This window comes from Danio aesculapii, chromosome 21 (genome assembly GCF_903798145.1).
Source record: "Danio aesculapii chromosome 21, fDanAes4.1, whole genome shotgun sequence".
Lineage (NCBI taxonomy): Eukaryota > Metazoa > Chordata > Actinopteri > Cypriniformes > Danionidae > Danio > Danio aesculapii.
The window spans coordinates 22,417,139-22,440,063 of record NC_079455.1 but is presented as its reverse complement, the minus strand read 5'-3'; the positions used below and the strand labels follow the sequence as shown (position 1 = coordinate 22,440,063).

General features: G+C 34.9%; 1 protein-coding gene across 5 annotated transcripts in view; it reads right to left on the bottom strand.

Moving 5' to 3' along the window:
• The window catches only part of ncam1a (neural cell adhesion molecule 1a), a 391,029-nt gene that overhangs the window by 39,219 nt on the left and 328,885 nt on the right, over positions 1-22,925 (bottom strand). The gene's annotated exons all lie outside the window — the stretch shown is intronic.

Genomic DNA, 22,925 nt, shown 5'->3' with positions numbered 1-22,925 from the left:
AATTCAAAGGGGGGCTAATAATTCTGACTTAAACTGTGTGTGTAAACAGTAAAAATTTTACTGAAAATACAAGCAAAAACATTAAAAACAGACAGGATTTTCTTGCAGTGTCTCAGTAAAATTGAAACATGATTAACTAATTTTAGTTCAGTTTAGTTAGGTTAAAATAACCCCTGTGACTTGTCCGCAATTGACTTATTTAACAATTTAAATATTAAATATTTAAGATAATGCAAGTTGAAATGACTTGTAAAGTTAATTTAGCTCAACTCAAAAATTTAAAACCGCAACAATTATTATTTTTTTTTTATATAAGGCTTAATATATGACCTAACATTTAATATACAATTAATACATGCAAAATTACTGTGGGATATCTAATTAAATTGTAGCTTATTATAATTAATTAACACCATTGACCTAGCTCTGGAAAAAACAAAAACAAAACAAACCGTTTAATTTTATGCACAAAAAAGGCTTAAATTAACAATCAAAACATGAGATGTAACACTTTACATTCAAATCCCTTTTAGAAAACTCTGAATTCCTCTGTTCTGGTTTTTGGCTAAATTATGGAGACATCTCATTGCAGAAGCATTTTTTTTGGCAGCATAATGATGACTTCTGCCTCCCATCCTTCCAAATGTGGAGCATTAATGAAAGCGCTTGGCTCTTGTAAAAGGCGTTGGGCAGTAATGAGAGCTGGACCTGTGTTGGTGGCAGTGACGGAGAGAAAGTAATGCAGTCTCTGGGGGAGCTTGTTATCTCCACTTGCCCACTACTTAATGACAGAACTCCCATAATTATCCTTCGCGCTTTGATTGGAGATTCTCCACCATTACATTTAATAATATCAGCGGGGGGAAATGCGCATGTGTGGGCGCTTGTTTGGGATGTTTGCCGTCTACCTGTGTCACTAGAGGAGGCCACAGCGCTCCGCAATCATTAATCTTCATAAATAGCTGCCAGACAACGGGCCCTATTAGGAACTGGTGTGACACTGTGTTTATATACCAGAAAATATACTAAACATGACAAATGAGAGGAATTGCAGGTCAAGGCAATGGGATACCTGAATGTTTCACACAGAAATATAATCAACAACAACAACAAGTTAAATTTGATGCATTGGATTTAGTTTGGGTATTAGGTTTACATGCTCCTGGCAGAATCTGCTAGATGTTTATTTATTGTATTTTGCACAATAGCATGGGTAATAGAAAATTGTATTTGGGTTCACTTATTTTCTAATTATTTTTGTAATACTTACTAACATTTGCCAAGTGATGTTTACCTGTATTTACTATTATACTTTTTTCTTCTGGAGAAAGTCTTATTTATTTTAGTTTTGTTGGAATAAAAGCATTAAAAACAGGTAACACTATTATACACTTTAAATTATTTATTAAGCATTAGCAAATAGTTAAATCATTATATGTTAAGCATTAACTCTACATTAATAGAGGTTAGTTAGCAGTTTATAAATACAGCTACAAATGCTGTGTTTTTGACTTATAAGCACATTTATAATGTGCTTAATGATTGTATTTTCATACTTTGTTTAATTTTCTTTAATTTAAAGTATTCAGTTTAAGAAAAACTCACTTTTTTTCATTATTATTTCTGAAAACAAGACAATATTTCTTGCTTGTCTAGGAAATGCTTTTTGATTTAAGATTTTTTTTTAAATATTTGGACTAGAAACAAGACAAAAACTATAAGTAAGCAGTTTTTTTGCTGTGTACTTTACAAATATTCACCCCCTCCTGGACAGCAGTAAATTTACAGATTCTGCAAAGGGGCATGTAAACCTGAAAACATCAACTTTCTTTGTAGACGTTTGTTATGATCTCGCATGCTGATACATCTCTTTGTAGTAATCTGTAATTAAGCTTCATTTGCGTTAGAGGCATTTTTGAAAATTTCAGACCATCAGGCAGTTAGTTTGCGCATGCATGAAAACAGAGGCTGGTGGCTGTTTCCTTCATGATGAATTGAAGCTTGATTAAAGTTTGTAATCGAATGCTGCAATTTAAATGAAGACAAGTTAATTTAAGACAAGCGGTGCGAGAGGGATGGCAGTTAAACAAGTTATCGGAGATTCCAGTCATCATTTCCAGTTAGCTGAAACATGTCCAGATGCTAAGAAGACAAAGAGGGAAAGATTAGGGTTACAGAGTGAAACATGCTCTACCATGCAGAAGGCGGATTAGACTTAAGGGTCATGGATTATTGTGCCACTCCATCATGGCTAATAATAGCCACTATCATGACATATTTCAGGAAGAGATACTACAGGAAAATAAAAAATGACACAGACGGCATCTCATCTCAAACCAACTGTGTGGTTAAAAATGTTTGGCTAATAAAAGAAAGAGCAGAAGCGTTTTCCTTAAACACGAGGAGGTGAAGAGGTTTCTCTTTTGCAGATTTGGAACAGCAGACCGGGACAGTGAGCAGGATTCATTCATGAGACAAAGATGTAGAATTAGGACATGCATGAGAGGCTTACAGACGGAGACGAGAGACGGAGAACAGAAGTGTGTGAAATATGTGTTCATGCAATGGCATAACGTCAGTGATTCTGCTTTTGGTAGAAACAATTTAAGCATACAGTATATCTATCATATAAAGCACATTCATATTTGATTTTTATTGTACAAGAACAATTGCAGATGAGCTTCTTTTTTAATAAATGAGCTTCTGAGTCGTTTTTAAGCCCAAAGTATACTTTATTTTTTATATAAGGTATGCCTACAGCACATGTGACGCAAATGTCATCATCTGCACAGCTTGTATGTATTATACGCTTGCAGTCCAATTATTTCAGCCATGCAATTATTTTCAAATAAATGTCAATGGGGCAGTCCTTTTCAAAGGTATACTTTTGTACGTAAATGGTCCATAATGGTGCCTTAAAGGTACATATTATTATATAAAGGTGTGCCTATGTACCATAAAAAAGTGCAGAAGTGTACCTTTTGAAAAGCTACCACCCCAGTGGCTTTTGTACGTTTATTACTGAGAATGTATCTTGTATGTACTTAGATTTTGTTTTGTACAGCGTATTTGTCCACAAGGAGACAACAATGGATCATAAAAAAGAAATGAAAAGACAACATACTACTGATAACTAAAAAAAAGGCACCATGCATGTGTTAGGCTGCATTTTACACTGCAGATCTTGATGGTCAATTCAGATTTTGTGACTGATTTTTCTGATGACAGGCCTACATCATCTCTTAAAAGTGACTCGTATCTGATTGTCTGCATTTACACGGCATGCGGCAAAGGTGCAATGACCAGGAAAAAAAGAGCGGGTGCTGACTGACAGCTGATAATTAAAGAGCGCTCTTTTTTCAATTAATGTGTTAGCAGTTTCATTTTTTTATTCTTTTGGATTTTGCTATAGTTCATGACAGAAAAAGTTGTCATTTTGCAATCTTTTTTTTAATCCAAGCCTTTTTAAACCAGTAGGCATCTTAATGTAATGTCAGTGGTGTGATTTATGCACGTGATGTATGGAACAGCTTATTAGTTTATATTGATTATGTGGCGGATGTTGCTCTCTCTTTCTCTCTCTCTCTCTCTCTCTCTCTCTCTCTCTCTCTCTCTCTCTCTCTCTCTCTCTATCTCTCTCTTTAACAGCTTAAATACTTGTGCTACATGACAATATAAAAGCTGTTTTAGTCATGTATGAGATTTAAGGTTTGGGACTCTGCTAAAGTCTGTTCCAAAATAAAAGCGTCAGAGTTGACGTCATTAATGACGCGCGACTTGCATTGACAGCTGAAAATCTGATCTACCTGCTTACAATGCAGACACGAGGACAAGGATCCGATTCATATCGGATAAAGTTCCACATATGAACAAGGCCTGAATTTGATTTGAGTAAATCGGAAAACATGTGATTTTTTCCTGCTTACACGTACATGGGCCATATAAGATCTGTGCCACAAGAGAGAGAAAAATTTGAATTGAGTCACTTGAAGCATGCAGTGTAAATGCAGCTTTAGTTGAATTAAAAGATATCCGTAGCTCTATTTTAAAGGTTTGTAGAATCATAAACTGTTTATCTGTTAACGCTTTCACACGCAAGTTTTATGGTAGATACTACCACTGACCCTCCTGTGTGAGCTTTTTAATGTGACCTTAATTTAGAATGAGTCACTTAAAATTTTTCATGATGACGCAATAATTATGATAGCTTCACTCTAAAGTACTTTTGAGACTATAAAACTATGTAGATCGAGCTAGTTTGAATAAATCAGCTTTTAGTTTGACACACTGACAGTACAGAATAGCTCTTTTGGATCATTAAAATGATTTGTTTCATCTGTCAGAACAGAAAAGATGCTCTTGGGATCACGTATACAATAAATGGTACATCACTTTGATTTCTAAAGGCTTTTATTGATGCTCTAGGAAAAAGGTGGCCAAACTTTTTTTTTATAAGGGCCAACAACCAAACTTGATTGAGGACTGTGCGTCAAAGTTGAATATACTAAATCGTATTACTATAAATTTCCCTTGTGTAATGTCCTCATTTATTTGCTAATATTTAAATATAAATAGAAAACATTGCTTTAAAAGGTATTAATTAATGACGCAGTATCATTTTTAACATTTTATAATAAACTTATTATAGTAAAAACATAAACAATCCTATTTATAACATCATGGAGATCAATGCTGAATACACCAATCGAGCTGCTCCTGCCTTTGCCTTTACCTTGATTTGCTTGCTGATGTCTTGTGCACTGTTCTCTATCTGTCAAGTGGCAATATTTACATTGTAAAAGTCTGATTCATTTATAACATTTATTTTTAGTTGGCTATTTTGTAGCTCCTCATTTAAACAAAGAAACAAAAGGTTGCGTTTAATTAGAAATGACGATCTCTGTCAAAGGCATTCACCCCAACCAACTACTTATCATTCTCCCTCTCTTTTCAGATAGGATGGTGGGCCAAATTATAGGTTACTATGAGCCAACTTTGGCCCAGGGATCCTACTTTGGGCAAGTGGTGCTCACTGCAGAGCCACTTGGGCAGAGCTGAGCTCCAGCAAGGGAGAGCTTGAACTCCAGCTCCTCCTTCCTTGCACTTCTTCTACGAGTGATGTCACTGGGGTTTGGGGTTAGGGGTGGGGTGGGTGTACGCATTAAAACAGCTTAAAGGAGGAGGAGGGAGAGCGAGAGCTCCCACTCGCTGGAGCTCAAGTGGCTTTTTTCATACATAAAACCACTTTAACCAGTGCCTTTACATTTAAAGTGTAAACAATGGAATCAATGAATGAATCTTTCTAGCGCATGTGTTATTTCACCCGCTGGATTATATTTAAAAAACAAAGCATACTCTGGGCTTGAAGTAACTCTGTTAAGATATTAAGTTTAATTAAAAGAAGGAGATTTTCTCTGAGAAGCCGCATCATTTATTTAAAAAATCAGCAGTTGGAGTGTGAAAGTAAGAATAATTTCAGTAGAGTAAAATATAAATTGAAAAATCAATACGTTCAGCATGCAGAGCACTCTGCAGCATGTGTAGGAGACTAAGCTTTGGGATTGCAGTGTCTGATGGTTTTCAAAAAGCCAAATAAAGTAGGTGGTGTGAGATTTCTGAAGGATGAATGACTCAGGAATGAAATGGCTCATAAATCCTGATGGTACTGGGTGGGTGTTTCTTCTGTCTTCCCCTCATTAACTTGTCTGTTCTCACTGTTAATGTGAACAATGGGCCGAAGAAAAAAACGAAGCAAAAAAAACAAACAAAACTAAAACATAAATCAACAAAAAATTACCTTCTGTTCACCAGCGAAGACGACATCATCAGCACCATGCAAGAGTCATATGACAAAGTCACATGATATGCACGTACATGAGTGGTGGAAAGGAAAGTGGAAGGGGGGAAGGGGTCACATGGAAAATACAAAACATCAAAAAAAAAATTATACAAACATGGAACGTGTTAAGACCAAAAAGTACAAACAGAAACACAAACAACAAAAAGAAAACACAAATTATAAACATAAATACTTCTCTGTCACATTAGATACAGCGTGTATACTGTAGGTCCATAAAGCAATTTCCAGACAGTCGATTTCTGAAATTCCAATACAAATCAAAGTACTTAAGAAACAACCTGATTTCATCTCAGGCCATTTTTAAATTATTCAGGGTAAGAATAGGGTCCAAATTGCTTTATGAATCCACTTCACCGGGAGCAGTATTTCCTCTGACTGCGAGTGGTACTTTTGACAAGAGGATTCAAATACAGCTCTCTTGCAGTGTACATTGAATTATAAATGCTTGTGCAGATTGAATGGAATCAGTGGTATTGTAAAACCCAGCTGAAACTGAAGCAGGCCAGCCAAAGGCAGAGGAAACGCATTTATGTGGACGGTATACAGACAGAAATCTGCATCATCTACCAGACATGAAGCTGAATGCTACAGAATGATATGAATTGTCCGAACTACCAGTATGAAGAGTTTCAGACAATACAATACTAAGAAAAAAAACCCATTGATCTAGAATTATTCATTCAAAACTGATCCTAGATCAGCACATGGGTGTACATACAGTATATGCACTCAAGTGAGATAAGTGGAGAAGAATATCTACAGTCTACACTAGGTCAACCGCTGGATAGGTAGACCTTCAGGCACACTCTACAAATAAAAAATATCAATAGAAGTCTCCATAAGAGCAGTTGGTTTTCTTACTGTTGAAGAAAATTACACTTAAATCATGCTTTTTATTTTCATTTTATTATAAAAAACAATCTATCTATCTATCTATCTATCTATCTATCTATCTATCTATCTATCTATCTATCTATCTATCTATCTATCTATCTATCTATCTATCTATCTATCTATCTATCTATCTATCTATCTATCTATCTATCTATCTATCTATCTATCTATCTATCTATCTATCTATCTATCTATTTGTTACATATCTACAAATGCTATGTATTTGAAGTCTCTTAAAGGCACAGTATGTATTTTTCATCACTAGAGGGCGTCTATTCACAACAAACAATGGCAAAGAAGCTACTGAGAACTAAGAACATCTACTGTATGTAATTATAATTTTGTTGCATGGAACATTCTAGAATAAAATCATGCACATTCTAGATTCAAATTACTATTATACTACAAATGTAATACCAATATAAATGTATGTATATGAACTATACACAAAAAAAGCAAGCTTTAATGCTGGCGTGCCAAAGCTGCTAGCATGACTTATCATGCTGCTAACATGCTTCTAGTATTTTACCATGAATTAGCATACTGTTAGCATCAATTATAATTATGTTATAAATTCTAAGATGAATTAATTAACAAGTTTCTAGCATGCATTAGCATGCTGTTAGCATTTAATATCATGAATAAGCATGAATTAAGCATAAATTAACAGGCTAATTCATACTTGAAACATGCTCACAACATGTTTCCATGTTTTCAGCATAAATTAGCAATTAGCAGGTTTCTAACAGAAATTAGAAATATTGCTAAACTTAGTTAGCTTGCTACTAGCGTGATTGTGGTAGGAATTAACTTGTCCCTATACATTTCCTAGCATGAATTATCATGCTACTTGCAAGAATTTATTTTGCTGGCATATTTTTTGAATGAATCAATTTGAATGATTAGTACGTTGCAAGGATGATTTTAGCATTAAATAACTTGCTATAGCATGTTTAAAGGATGTAGCATGTCTATGCTGGTCACCAGGCTTTGCTAGTGATAGCTACAGTGCTCAGCATATAAGAGTACACCCCTCACAAATCTTACAATTAGATTAATATTTTCTATAGGAAGCTTCACAATATTATATTAATACATATACATTGGATTAGTCAGTACTGAAGCCAAATCTGGAGCTAATCTAACAAAAAACTTACGATAAAAATTCCAAAATTAGTACACCAAAATTTAAATGTTATGGAAAAATATTTAATAAAAAAAAAGAAAGAAAGAAAAAAAATAAAATAAAAAAAATAAATAAGATTTTGTTGACATTTTGTAGTTTGTAATTTACTTTTTTAAATATTTCACATGAATTTAAATGTATTATCTTTATATTTCTGAAGATTCTGAAGGGCCTAAATATTATTTTAATTTTGTTCAAATGCACTAAAATATATGACCCATTTTCACTGAGAAATGGGGTGTACTCAATTACGCTGAGCATAATTGACTGTATATAGCTAAATAGAGAGATGAAGATGTGGAAGTTGTAAGCTCCATGACATTCTATGTCATTCTACTGTATATCTACAGTATGTCTAGTCACTTTTTGGAAAAAATATATAGAATAAAACATCAGATCATCCTGATGGACATGAGATAAATTTGGTGGTAGTCAAAAGCTTTAGGAGGAGATATGTTCAGAAATATTCTATATACAGATTGATAAACTAAAGCAATTACTTAGGAAAATATTGTACATATTTTGACAAATTCTGGTGTTTAAGTTTGCAATCTGAGACAGATAACTGTACCAATTAAAGAGCACAAATCAACATATTACACAAATTCACTAACGTTCAAAATAATAGCACACATTCACTTTGAAGCCATTGGAAATGAGTTTCGGTAAGCCACCAGGGTTCCTTACAAACTCTAGCTGCCAAGCAATTTAGAAAGACTGAAATCTTCATGCTGATTATGACTCATTATCATACAAAAGACAGATCTTTTGTTTGCTTATCTACTCACACAACCTTAAAAACCAAAGCCTAAAAAATACTATTATATTTTAATTTCTTTGACGTCTGGAAGTTTTAGTTTGGTACCATCTTAAACCTGCCACTCAATGTCAACTAAGCAGACAATAGTCAAACAACCGCCTACTCTTAAGATAAAGACCCTGTCATTTCTTTGACTGAATGAGATAGAATAGCTGTCTCCCAGAAGGAACTATCTTTCAGCAAAAAAACCCTTTTCAAACCTTCCCAATTTGTGGTCTGTTTGTCGAGAGATCAGGAGTAATCCAGGCTGTCATGGTAACTCTATTTTCAGGCTAACGCTTGGTGGCGTCTCTCCCAGGATTGCAGGAAGTGAGAGAGCATGTTTTCAGTGTTCAGGATCAAAATGAGCTTGTGTAGAAACAGACAAGCAAACATAGAGCATCAAATACACAGATGTCTGTTTTAAATTTGGTGAGTCTGTAGATTTGTGCAACGTAATCCAAAGAACTCCATTACATCTGTGCACTTAAATGGTTCATTTCAAGACAATGATTCCTGTAGTAGTCTCCTAATATAAAAGCACCAGTTAAATTACCACATGCTCAAATATATAAGGGATGTCATGTATTCAACCCAGACTCATGAAAAATATTTAATTTTCAAAAATGTTACTCAGTAATGTTGCTTTTTTGCATGATTTGAAACTGCTTCAAAGTTGAATATCTAGTAAATATCTGACTGGTACAAGCTGACCTTGGAAAAGCACACAAACATTGTGAAATACAAACACAAATTTCCTTCATCTGTGCCGGATGTTTGTGTTTGACATCACAATGTTTGGAAGCCTTTCCAAGGTCAGATAATGAACAATTCACTACAGTGCGCATTTGCATATGGCGAGTCAGGAAATTCATCTTTGCTTCATGGACTCAGACAGCAGTCTGTTCTCAGTAAAAAATCAAATATTTTCCCAGAATCATTTGTCCCATACAATATGGGGGATTAACATAATATTTATTTTTTATTCTAATCACTTTCTACAGTATTTAAAATAGATCTGTACTGCAGTATAGGCCTAATTTTATTGACATACTGAAGTAAATTATGTAAATAAAACCAAAGACATAAGAATGCTTAATATAGATTAGGATTGTATCTGGGTTTTATTTTACATCGAATATAATTTAAATTTCCTGTGACTGACTGGCATGATTTGTGCAGTGACCACCTGCGTTCATAACAGCAGAGCACTGTCTGTTTGATCTCAGTCCAGCATGCGTATGGAGTCACCGCAAGAAACGAGAGGCACGTACAGTACTGTGTGCTGAGAAACACAGAGATAAGTCACAGATTCACAAACTCCGTATGCCAGGGTTCTGCCACTCTGGTCTTGTTAGTTCTTGTTTTAGTGGCAGAGTCCAGACACTAGTCCTGTTATGTCTTGTGTGTTGCGCTCGACTCGAGTTTTCTTGGGTCGAGCACTGCTTTTCTGTCATTGTGTGTGTCTCTGTATAAGTGCCATTTGTAAGCGCGTTTGGGCCATGCGTGTTCCTGCTTGATGGTGGCGAGTGAGGTCTGTGCGTGTTTGCAATTGCACGCTCTCGTCCTGGTGTTCGTGTTCGTCTGTCTGCAGTGGGATGTTTCATTCCAGCGTCTCAGTCTAGTTGGTTTCGGTTTCGGTTGGCACTGGGATGAAACCTGCACGCTGCATGTGTGAGTGCACGGTGAGTGTTTTCATTCATCGAGTACTCGTGTCTCGCGTTCAGTCCTCGGTTGGTGATGTGTTTAGCACGTGGTGCATGTTTACATGCACCACAGGCTTTAGTGTTGTCATATGAACACGCGGTTAATGAGTTTTCTCATTGGCTGCATGTTCTAATCTTGTTTGAAGTGAGCACAAGGCTTGTGTTGTTTGTGTGTCATGTGCTCTTCCATCTGTTTTCTAGTCCCACCCTCCTTGTTAACCCATTATTAGTTTATTATGTTCACCTGTCTGTTAATTATTTCTGCTTATATTCACTTCATGTCGGCTGTCCTGTGCCAGTTTGTCGTTGTTTCCTGCCTTGTCTCGTCCTCCAGCCCTGACCCCTGCCAGCCTGCCCAGTCTATTTTTTTTATTGTTTATTTGTTTTATTAATGTTCCCCCTCTGGTTTATTTTGCTATTTGTTTTATTTTTACTATTAATAAATACCAATTTTTCCCTGTACTTGAGTCCTCGTTCTTTTTCCCTACACCAACCATGACACCGTAGCAAACACACCAGAGGCTGCCACAAGCCTCAATCTGACGACTCAGTGCACTTTAATAAAATTTTTTATTTATAATAGTAAGTTTTGAATTGAGTTTTGGAGACACAATATAAACATTATCTTGTTATATATAAAGTATATATATCTTAAAGTTGATCTATCTTAAATATAAAATAAGTACATGATCAAAATAATGGTTTAAATGTAAACCTGCATATTTTAAAACAAGGTATAAAGTTTGGAGCAACAGAACAATTACAGTTCTGTAGGTAAACTTGATGTAATCTGTACAGTGGAGTTTATTTCAATTCCAAGGAAAGTTTGACAGCATGTCGTGGCAAGCCATAGAACGAAATGAGGTGAAAAAAGGTAAAAAAACACACACTTTTATTGGCCACATCTGTAGGAAAGCCATATATAGTATATGGAGATAGATTTGTGACGCAAATATTCATAAAAAAATCATTCACTATGTTAAAGAATTTTGAGGTGATAATTTGTGCAAAGAATACGAATAGTTAGTTGGTATTAACCAATGCCTGTAATCATAATTTGTGTACATATAAAAAAAAAAAATTACTATTGTTTATTACAATAAAATTGTAGAATTTTCTTATTTTGTTGTCAGAATCAAATTACATTTGAACCCTTTGATGCAAACAATGATTTTAAGTTTCAGAGTTTTAAATACAGTAGCACTAGCAAAGAACCACTAACGTTTGAAGTAGTGCTGCATGATATTGTTAAAATCTGACTTTGTATAGAATATTTGATCAGCTCTAATTGGAAAGATTTCATTAATTAGATCGACTGGGGTGATCAAGTCGTTTTCTATGCAGTGCATCAGCATAAAATATAATAAATCACAAGCATATTTAAAAACTACAGAGAAAAATAAAAGCGAAATAAATATTGCTTTATGGTTTTCTGGGGAGTAATAAAATATAGAAATTGATCAATCAAATGTAAAATAACTTGATCATCATTGTATAAATAATTTTATACAATAATATAAAATAATATTTAACAACATCTTTAACTTTTAATCTTTAATAAATAATCCAATCCTGCGATGTGACTATTGCAGATACACACATTGCGATATCAATGCTTAAACAATATACTGTTCAGCCCTAGTTTGAAGTTTGTAAAATACAATGCGACGTCTATGAAGTTGGCTTTTTTTCACAGCATTTTTGCCTTAATTATGATAGGATATAAGATATTGACAGAACGTGAGGTTGGAGAGTGCGTGGATGGGTGGTATTGAGAAATGTTAATGGGTTGGGACTATTTATTTATTTTTTTGGGGGGTGAGAGGGGAGGGATCAGCATAGGACCACGAGGCGGGAATCGAACTTGGGTCGTCGTGAGCACCGGAGTGTATGTGTCGACGCACCACTGACGCTGACGAGTCGGAACTATTTTGGCAAGTCGGCACACTGACCACTGTGCTATCAGCACCAACAATAATAATCATTTTTAAACATAATCATAATATGCTTTGGTCACATTAGAGACACATTCTTACTCTGTTATCCTCCCAGTTAAACAGACATTTATTTTTATGTATTTCAAAGCAGTTGATGAGTTAACATGTTGTAAATCCAGCAGCTTTGCACTGCAACACAGATTGACTTGCAAGTCAATCTTGTAAATATTAGAATAATTATTCATCTGTTTATCCATAAAGAGTTCTTCTAAAATAAGCATTTTTGCTCAGGCTCTTGTGTGTAGGTTTGGTAAATGTATTTTTATGCCAATGAATAGGTTCTTTCATTGCCTTTAAACACACATTCTTAATAAAAATCACATTTTAAAAAAATCATAGGGGTTTAATGTATGTGTAAAATTGATTAAAAAGTGCAACTATAGCAAGAATGGCACATTTTTCCAATGAGTCTGGGTTTCATGTGCTAATGCTGACAATTTGTCTTAATGTTGTGAAGACAGCTCCATTAGTTTCCACAGTCAAGACAGTATGCAGCACATCTCATTAATGTCTCATAGTGCACGACAGGGAAACTGTGTGTGTCATGCTGTTTCGACAACACACCCAATCGCTTACAAAAATCAGCACACATCATGAGTTTATAAAGCAATAACCATCTGCACAACAAAACATTTCATACTCCAATACGTCTACCATGCAGTGACGCGTTAGACTGGTGAACTGCTCTACAAGCGGATGTTAGTGATGGTTTTCTACAGAGGCTCGAGGATCATGAGCACAAACTCGGTGTCTCAATTCCCTCGCTAACATCTACACGATCTCTCTTCTCTATCACAGACGTGTGCTTTCGCTCTACTGTGAACGCCAGCGGTGTTGACTTCAGGAACAATGGTCTAGGTGAGGCGAGTGGCAAACAACACTGCACACAGTCGGCATATACTCACTAAAGTCGGCAGTGGTTGGAGGAATGGAAGTTGGAGTCTCTGGAGACACTGGAAAATGGTGAGAACATGGTGAGATGTGCTTCCATTGTGCCACACTCATAGACTCGGTAAAACCACTGTTGCATAGCTAATGTACATCACACCATAGGAACAATCAACCAGTCCAGGCAAAGTGCATGCAACTCAAACATATGTAGTTTGGGCAAATATACTATATGTGGAAATGAGTCTTTTCTTTTTTCAGTTTGTGTGCACAATTTTATTTCAAATTATTTTCTCATTTTAATCCTATTGACCTTATTCTGCAATGTGGAAGTGCGTTCACTTTTGCGATTGTTTTACAATTTCCCATTCAGTTGCCTATGGAAGAAATGACCAGGAATAAAACATCTCAGAAAGCGGTGAAACGACTTGCTTTACAAACAAGTGTGTATATGACTATACATAAAAAAAAAAAATAGTATAGTTTGAAAATACCAGTTTGCAACATCAAGCAGCATAACCAGCTGTTTTTAACATCTAAAAAAGTCAATGGAAGTCAATGAGACCGGAAGCCTTGAGCCAGAAAGATTCCAATGACTGCTCCATTCGTACATGAAGAATAAAGTCAATAAAATTTAACTAAATGCTAAAAAGAGCACTGGAATACATGACATAACTTTTGAAACAACTATAAAATATTAAATACAAAATAATCCACTGTTGCTTTAGAAGTGTTTCTAGGAAATCGCTTGCTGAGATGAACTGACAATGTTCAGGGTTGGTAAGATTTATTTATACATACCTATTAATATGAATACTTTCATTTTGGACTGACACATACTTTAAGTGTTAACAAAGACATTAATAAATTTAATAATAGTCTATTTCAAATGAACCTTTGTTTATTTACTCATCAAATTATCTAAAATAAATGAATAAACATATTAAAATAAGGGCAGGATGGCGGCACAGTAGGTAGCACAATCGCCTTACAGCAAGAAGATTACTGGTTTGAGCCCCGACTGTGTCAGTTGGCATTTCTGTGTGGAGTTTGCATGTTCTCCCTGTGGTCGTGTGGGTTTCCTCTGGGTGCTTTGGTTTCCCCCACAGTCCAAAAACATGCGGTACAGGTGAATTGAATAAGCTAAGTTGTTCACACAGTGTGTGAGAGTGTGTGCAAGAGTGTGTGGGTGTTTGCAAGTGTTGGGTTGCGTAAAACACGTGCTGGATAAGTTGGCGGTTCATTCCGCTGTGAAGACCACAGTTTAATAAAGGGACTAAGCCGAAAAGAAAATGAATGAATGTATGATAAAATAAATAGAAATGCATTACAGTTTCCACAAAAAAAGAAAGCAATCTTGGTAATAATTAGAAATTATATTTTTGGTAGCTAATCAGCATATTAGAAAATGTCTGAAGCATCGTTTTTACTCGTACTGTAAGACTGGAAATATGATTGCTAAACTTCAGCTTTGTCATCAAAGTAGTAAATTGCCTTTTAAAATGTAACATGCAATATTTATTATTATTATTTTGACCAAATAAATTAAATCTTGGAGAGCATAAGTGTCTAACTTTACTAACTTTAACTATTACAGACTATAAATCTTGACATTATAGTGTGACATTTTAACACAGAGCACACTGGAATAAAAATAAACCCAAAACAAAATCAAGCAACTATTTCACTCATTTTAAATCTGAAATATTATTTTAGTATTTGTAACAAATAACACTGTACATCATACAAAGTATTTCATGCCTTCTTTTAACTTAAACAGCAAGCTGTGGGTTTGATTCTCATAGAAAGTAAGAACTCTGGATAAATGTGAGACAATGAGTACGTTTGCATGGAAACCAATAATCTGATTTAACATGATTAAGACAATACTCTGATTAAGAGTCTACCATGTAAACAGCAATTTTTGATTAATTTAATCCGATTAAGGTCATAATCGAACTAAACAGAAATCAAATTAAGACACATGGAGCATACTTTAGTCACATTTTTGAAGTGCAGTACAGACATGTAAACACCTTAATCAAACTATTATCGCAGAGTAGGATTTCCGCCGCATTTTTCGTCAAAATAGTCTATACTAATGGCTTTTTGACACCATTCTCTGTACCTACCGAGTTAGTAAAGGAACAAAAACACCTGCATCGCAAAATGCAGAGTTTTTTTTCCCATACGGTGTGCGGTATCAAATTCCATTAAAAACAACACTCTTCCAGCAGTTCATACTCGCATCCAATATGTCGTTTGTCATTGGGGCATGCATGAAATGTTCCTGAATGAAAGTGAAAGTGCCAAACTGCCGTTAAAGTTGACAAATTAAAAATTAAACACCCAAAATTATATGAAACTCTGGAGGAAACGTGGATAGTGTGGTGAAACAATGACGTTAATCGAATTATGTGCTACAACATGTAAAACGGGATCATAAAAGGAACATTCAAAAAGCAACTCATGTAAATACCTTAATCATACCATCTTCTTATTATCTTATTCATATTAAGGCAAATAATTTGATTACTGATGTCCATATAAACGTAGTCACTATTTTTAATAGTGATCAGTCAATCTGCTCAGTTCTATGGCACTGAAAACTGGAAATTTTACACATTTTCTAAAACAGCAACACTACACTCCAACTTAACTCAGCTGTAACGAACACACTGATAACACAAATCTCTCCAAGCCCGCAGAACAACATTTCAGAGAACAGCCACTTCTGGAGCACGTACAAACAATTTAGCGTTTATGTCGACAGCTTATAACATTCCACGTACAACCAGGACCCAAACCGCACATAATAACCTGTATTTAAATGTCACAGTCGGTGGAGCTGAAACCACCACAGTATAGACGTCTAAAGTCGCAAGGACACTGCTTCATTCAAACGCTGATATTTTCCTGGAAGTGCATTAGTGCCAGTGACTCAGACACCATCAGCCACAATATACCCTCATCTATCTAATCTGAGAGAGAAGGCAGGCTTTCATTGAGCTGAACCCTGAATCTCGGTTAAACGGTAAGTACTTTGAGTGGAAGGTAATGATATGATGGGGAAATATCCCTTGTTTCCTCCTTTAAGCTTTACGCAATTAGGCGCAGTGTGTGTTTTTGCACCAAGTGTCTGACAGATGACAGTTTCAAAGACTGTTTGACTAAAAAGTGTAAGAGTTGCTGTCTTTTAATCGGTTTCTTTCTGAATTGGAGATACTTGGTGACAAAAAGAACCTGAAGTGTTAACAAAGTGCCGCAAAGCGTGTTCTTGGAGGATTACAGGCAGGTTTGAAAGTGCTGTCATCATGTACTCAACCATGTGTTGATTCAAGCCGTACAAATCATTTCTTTCTTTCTTTTGTGGAACATAAATGGATATGTTTAGATAATAGGGTACCAGTTGCTCTTTTCAGCTTTGAAGGTGACAAAACAAAAGAAAAGTGAAAACAAAAGCCTTATGAAAAGGCCATATAGTGTAAAATGTGCACTATACTCTATTTCAGTTCAACTCAGTTTCAGTCAGACACTGAACAAAATGCAATTTTGTTAACAAGTGAGTTGGTACTGTGACAGAATCATTGATTTACTGAGCTTGAGAATAGAACAGAATGATTCAATTAAAAGATCAAAATAATTATTTAGTCACTAAGATTTCATAAACATTTTAATAAAAGCTAGAATGATCAATTTACATGAATAACAAAGAACAATACTTTAGAAATCATATGGTACACTTTTATAAAGCTTTTGCAACTTTTTGCCACTTAAAAATCACCAGATAGCACAGAGTATATTGGACTAAGGCAAAAATATGATCCAATTTGACCCTGGTTTTGATCCAATTTGTTAACGGCATCTACAAGCTTCTGCCACTCTTTTTCATACTTTCTGGCTATGTCCAGCAATACTGCATGGGCATAAATTTTTTAATCAATTTCTAAATAGATATCGAGCCATGGGTTACAATGGTTGAGTTACAATGATCTTAACCGTACAAATGTTTCCTTGTCATCTTTACAGTCAAATGCACTCACTTTCTGTTTAATAGTTGCTAAAAGGTTTATAACACTGAACTGGAAAAATCCTTCTCCACCCAGTTGTACATGAATATTGATTGCATGATCTGATGCAGTCTATGCAAACAGAAAAGATTAGGTATTCAGTGAAAATAATAATAATAATAATAAAAACAAACAAAAAACCTATAGCTGACCTATTTTCCCGACCCGTGGCTTAGTTATGAATGGAAAGTGTTTATTTATTTTTATTTATTGTACCTTTTGCATATTATTCATTTTTATATATTTTTCTGTATTGCTGTAAGGTCTAACGTGTTACTTTTATCAATAATGTTATTTTATGTTTTATCTATCTATTATTTTATATTTTATCTATCTATCTATCTATCTATCTATCTATCTATCTATCTATCTATCTATCTATCTATCTATCTATCTATCTATCTATCTATCTATCTATCTATCTATCTATCTATCTATCTATCTATCTATACATATATCTTATTTGTGATATATATTATATCTCATTTGTGTTTTTTTTTTAAATATATTATTGTATTGCTTAATTCAGAGAGAATGAAAATATGAGTTAATTGTTTTCTGCTGCTAGATTGGAGCAGTTGATGTCTTGTGATTCTTTGTATTTGGTGTTGTGTCAGTTTAACTTAGAATTATTAGCACCCCTTTGAATTTTTTTTTCTTTTATTAAATATTTTCCAAATGGTGTTTAACAGAGCAAGGAAATGTTCACAGTATGTCTGATAATATTTTTTCTTCAAGAGAAAGTCTTATTTGTTATTTCAGCTAGAATAAAAGCATTATTTAAAAAAAAAAAAAAAAAAAACATTTTAAGGTCAAAATTGGCTATTTTTAAGCAAAAAAAAATTCCCGATAGTCTACAGAACAAACCATCATTATACAATAACTTGCCTAATTACCCTGTCCTGCCTAGTTAACCTAATTAACCTAGTTAAGCCTTTAAGTTATTAGAAATGACTTATTAAAACTTTTATGTTTAGAAATGTGTTGAAAAATCTTCTCTCCGTTGAACAGAAATAGGGGAAGAAAAATAAACAGGGGGGCTAATAATCCAGGGGGATAATTATTCAGACTTTAACTGCATATATATATACTGTATATATATATACTGTATATATATATATATATATATATATATATATATATATAGATATATATATCAAAAAATTATTTTGTTGTCAAATATACATTTGCAATATTTAATAAACAATATACAGTCATATAAAAAGTTCTTTTAACTATATTTTAAATGAAACCAGAAATATTCAAACTATTAATAAAAAGTAAGTTTCCCCACTTGTTGTACACATAAAATAACTAAAAGATTTAATTAAAAGATTCATAAATCACTTCTTTTATCAACATGACAATTAAAGTTATGCTGGAGGTACAATTTTAAGCATATAATTTATTTTATAAGTATATTAGTAAGATTAAAAATGGCCTGTTCATGACACAAAGCCGTCAAATTTTATGAAAAAATTATATGAAAGGTTTTTTGACACTTGAAAGCTCCAGTTCACATTGAAAATAAGTGAACTGGAAACGATGACAAAATAGCTCCATTTATGCAGAAAAAGGTTAAACTGGCTTAGAACGACATGTTTTTGTTCGATTGCTTTAACACCACACTGCTAATAACAATAATGAAAAAAAAAAAAATCACAGAATTATTTTAGCTTCGAAACAATAATACAGAGCCCAAACCTTTCTTCTCCCTGATTTCCAGTGTTTTAACACACAAAAGACTAATCACAGCAGGCTTATTGATCTGACAAAACACTCCTCTGATCTACATTTTAATCAACAGCTCTGCTGAAATGCTAAAATACATGCTGAAATACATGCAAAAATGGAAGTGAACTGACTGCTGAACGCTGAGGGGCCAGCTACATTGTGTAGTGTTTTGTAGATATCAGAGCAGAGGCCGAGTTCAAAGCACGCACTGCGTCTCAGACAGAGAAGAAAATTGCTCTGCAGAATAATAAGGATTATCATATCATAAGTGTTTCATGTCGAGGGGGAATGAAGAGGTTGTTAATGTCATTGCAGTGGTGATCACAATTAAAGTGCTCCAGAGCTCCACCTGAGGATGCGGACCATCTGCCGGGTCGCTGGTCTGAGAGCTGTGTTCACTGGCACTGAAGCACAGAAAGCACTGAGAGCCACCAGATGTGGTGGGCAATAGACCTGGTTTAAATCATCTCTCAGGGGTGCTAAATAACTGAGCACAATCTGACGAACTGCCACGTCAACTGTTTTATAGTCTGCTTTCAGTGCCTCATTCTCACTGCATCAAGTGTTATTCAAAAAGTTTGGTTCTCAGAGAAGTGATTGTGCTTGATTTACAGAACAGATATAAAAGAATCAGATTCTACTGTAATTGTTTTAGTTTGTTTTTGGTCCATTAACCTATTAGTTTAGGTGCCAGTTCACACTATTAACTAGTGGCTCATTACCTTCCTATTAATAAGACATTGGCTGTTTATTACAACCCAAGCTCATTGGAGATACATGCCCAGGGCTACATTTAATAGAACTACAAAATATTTGCCCAGTCATACGTCTGCTTGTAGTTTTTCTTTTCACTAATCCAGTAGAGCCCACCGTGTGCAGTTTTCTTGTGTGCTTTTTATTATGTGCTATTTGTTGTAAATACACCAGAGGTCGCTGTGTACCTTTCTGTGAATCTCAACATTCTTCTCACATGTGTCAGTGAAGAAAGCCAGTCGTTTTGTCGTGCACATATATCCGCTTGTTATTGACTGACCTTCACAACCCCTTCCCTAAATGTTCCCTCACCTTTTGTAAAGCTGCTTTGAAACAATAATTATTGTAAGAAGCGCTATACAAATAAACTTGAATTGAATAAACCTGCCCAATAGTGTTTAAAGCCATAATAAATATGCCCATAATAAAGCCATCGCAGGCCCTTGCTTTTACCATGATTTCACACCACTCCACATTCCAAGTCTGACGCTGTACGTGGTGAGCTACCGAGCAAACTGGCCACACTGGAGACGCCGTCCATACTCATGTAAGCAGTCAGCGGTTGTGCGGAAAGTAACAGCAGCTGTTGGCAGCATCATACCTCCCCATAGCGTTTGTTTGCACACAAAACTCAGTCAGAAGTAACCCCCGGGAACATATTTCATGGTTCTCAAAAATGTAGCCCTGGGCACATATTCTCAATGAGCCTGTGTTGGTTTATTAGTACTTATATAGTACATGTTCTGCATGAACTTAATCTACATACCCAATCTTAATACCATAACCTATCTACACCCTAAATAACTAAATAAACAGCAAATTAGGAGTCTATTAGTACCACATGTCTTTGTACTGTCTGTGGGGGAGCACCCGGAGGAAACCAACGTGAACACGGGGAGAACATGCAAGAAACTCCACACAGAAACACCAACTGACCCAGCCGAGGCTCAAACCAGCGACCTTCTTGCTGTGAGGCGAACATGCTACCCACTGCGCCACCGTGCAGCCCTATATTATATTATATTATATTATATTATATTATATTATATTATATTATATTATATTATATTATATTATATTATATTATATTATATTGATGAGTTTATATTTTTAATATTTGGGCTGAATGACCCAATGTATTTGAAATGTATTTTACTGTCAGTAGTGTTGGTATTGGGTGCTATTCATTAACAAAACACCAAATATGTAACATGTACGCCATAATATGCAACATCTCTCATGTACGCCATAATAACAAAACAGAAATGCTAGTATTGTGCTAGTAAAAAAAAAAAACTTGTAAAAAGAAATTATAACTGACCTCATATAACAAGACAAAAATGCTGGTAATATAGACAAACCAAAAAGAAAGTCTTTAAAAGAACTGCAAACCAATAATAGTATAGTGTTAGTAAACAAATGTTTTTATTAAAGAGAAAAATGATCTGATAAAACAAACAAAAAACAAAACCATGTTAATGAACTGCTAACCAACTGAAACATAAGGTGCATCCCAAATCGCATATTTATGCAATATTCTACGTCATTTTGTAGTATAAATAGTGTAAGTAGTGCATTCACGCATGTATCAGCCTCTGCTTTGCTCACATAGTGGAAGGGGCGGAGTTTTCGGGTACTGGGGTCTGTTCTTCGTACCTCACTTAAATGATTTAAGATGATTTTGCAGATCCTGGATCTTTTAATCTTGATAGCTGATCTCTGGCTAATTTGGTTCTTCAAACAAGTTTGCAAATCATATTAAAATGTCTGGATAAACTGATCTGAGATCGCTGCGTGTGTTGTAAAGAACAGATCTATCGATCCTCAAATTTTCTATCAAAAAAATATTTAGATATTGGTGAAGGTGTCTGAAAATTTTACGAAGCATCAAATCACCAGCATAGACTATTATCGGTCTAAACATGTGAATGAGTCCATAAATTATTATTCCTTTAAAAAAACAAACAAACAAAAAAACAGTTAATTATTGTGCATGTTGTCTATTATCATAGACAAATTGTACTAAAGCTGGATCGGTACCCAAAAATAGTACACATTTTTATCTAAAAAGTCCACATGTTTTTAAACCATTTCACTATTTTCCCAAGCGTATATAGGTTACAACTGTAAGAAAATATCAGCATTCGGTACATACTTTCAGTATAATCTTTGCTTGAAATGACCCGATCTAATCCTGTTTACATGAAATAAACTTCCTTTCGAGCAGGTTTGAGCTACCAGACCTGTTGCTATGACAACAAGTCTCGGATGAGTTTTGAAGAACGAAACGATCCTGGATCTTATCAAATCGTCAATAACTAAATACAGATAATTGAGTAATCCACGTGCGAAGAACGGACCCCCGATGTTGGATTGCTTTTTTTTATTTTGGATTGCGAAAGCAAAATTCTCCTATGAGAGTGATTATACCACGCTCCGATGGTGAATGCGGTTATACTCATGGAAGTATTATTTGGTAGTTTGGTCATTTATTTTATTAATTTAGGAACCGGTTTAAATTTAGTAAAAAACTCATTAGTGTTACATTTGAGATGACACTCAAGTGCATAAGTACTGTACATAATGGATAAGAGCGTAGTTTATAGTGTGTCATTTGGGACACAGTAATTGACCCTAGTAGCAGAGACAAAAAGATGAAAAAACTAACTTAATAAATAAATACTGTAAATTGCAGGAACACTGATGCCTTTTCATACATTAAACTAGAAGAAATATTCTCAGATTTTTATTTTTTTTTTATCACATATCAGGTTAAATGTTCCTTTGACTTTAACATGTGGTCCCGAACTGACCTCCTTTAACATTACACAATCTACAATTTCCAAATCAGAGGCTGTATTTCCACTGCAGGTCTCCATATGCCCAGTCCCCTCAGCGGTGCTCTCTGATCCTCCACGCTCTGCACCGATCACATTCATATCAAAGGAGACTCTGTCAGAGGAGTATACCTGCCCTCTGGGAGTGAACTGACCCTCCGCACACAAGCTAGCAATCAGAAAACCTGGCACAGAGACACG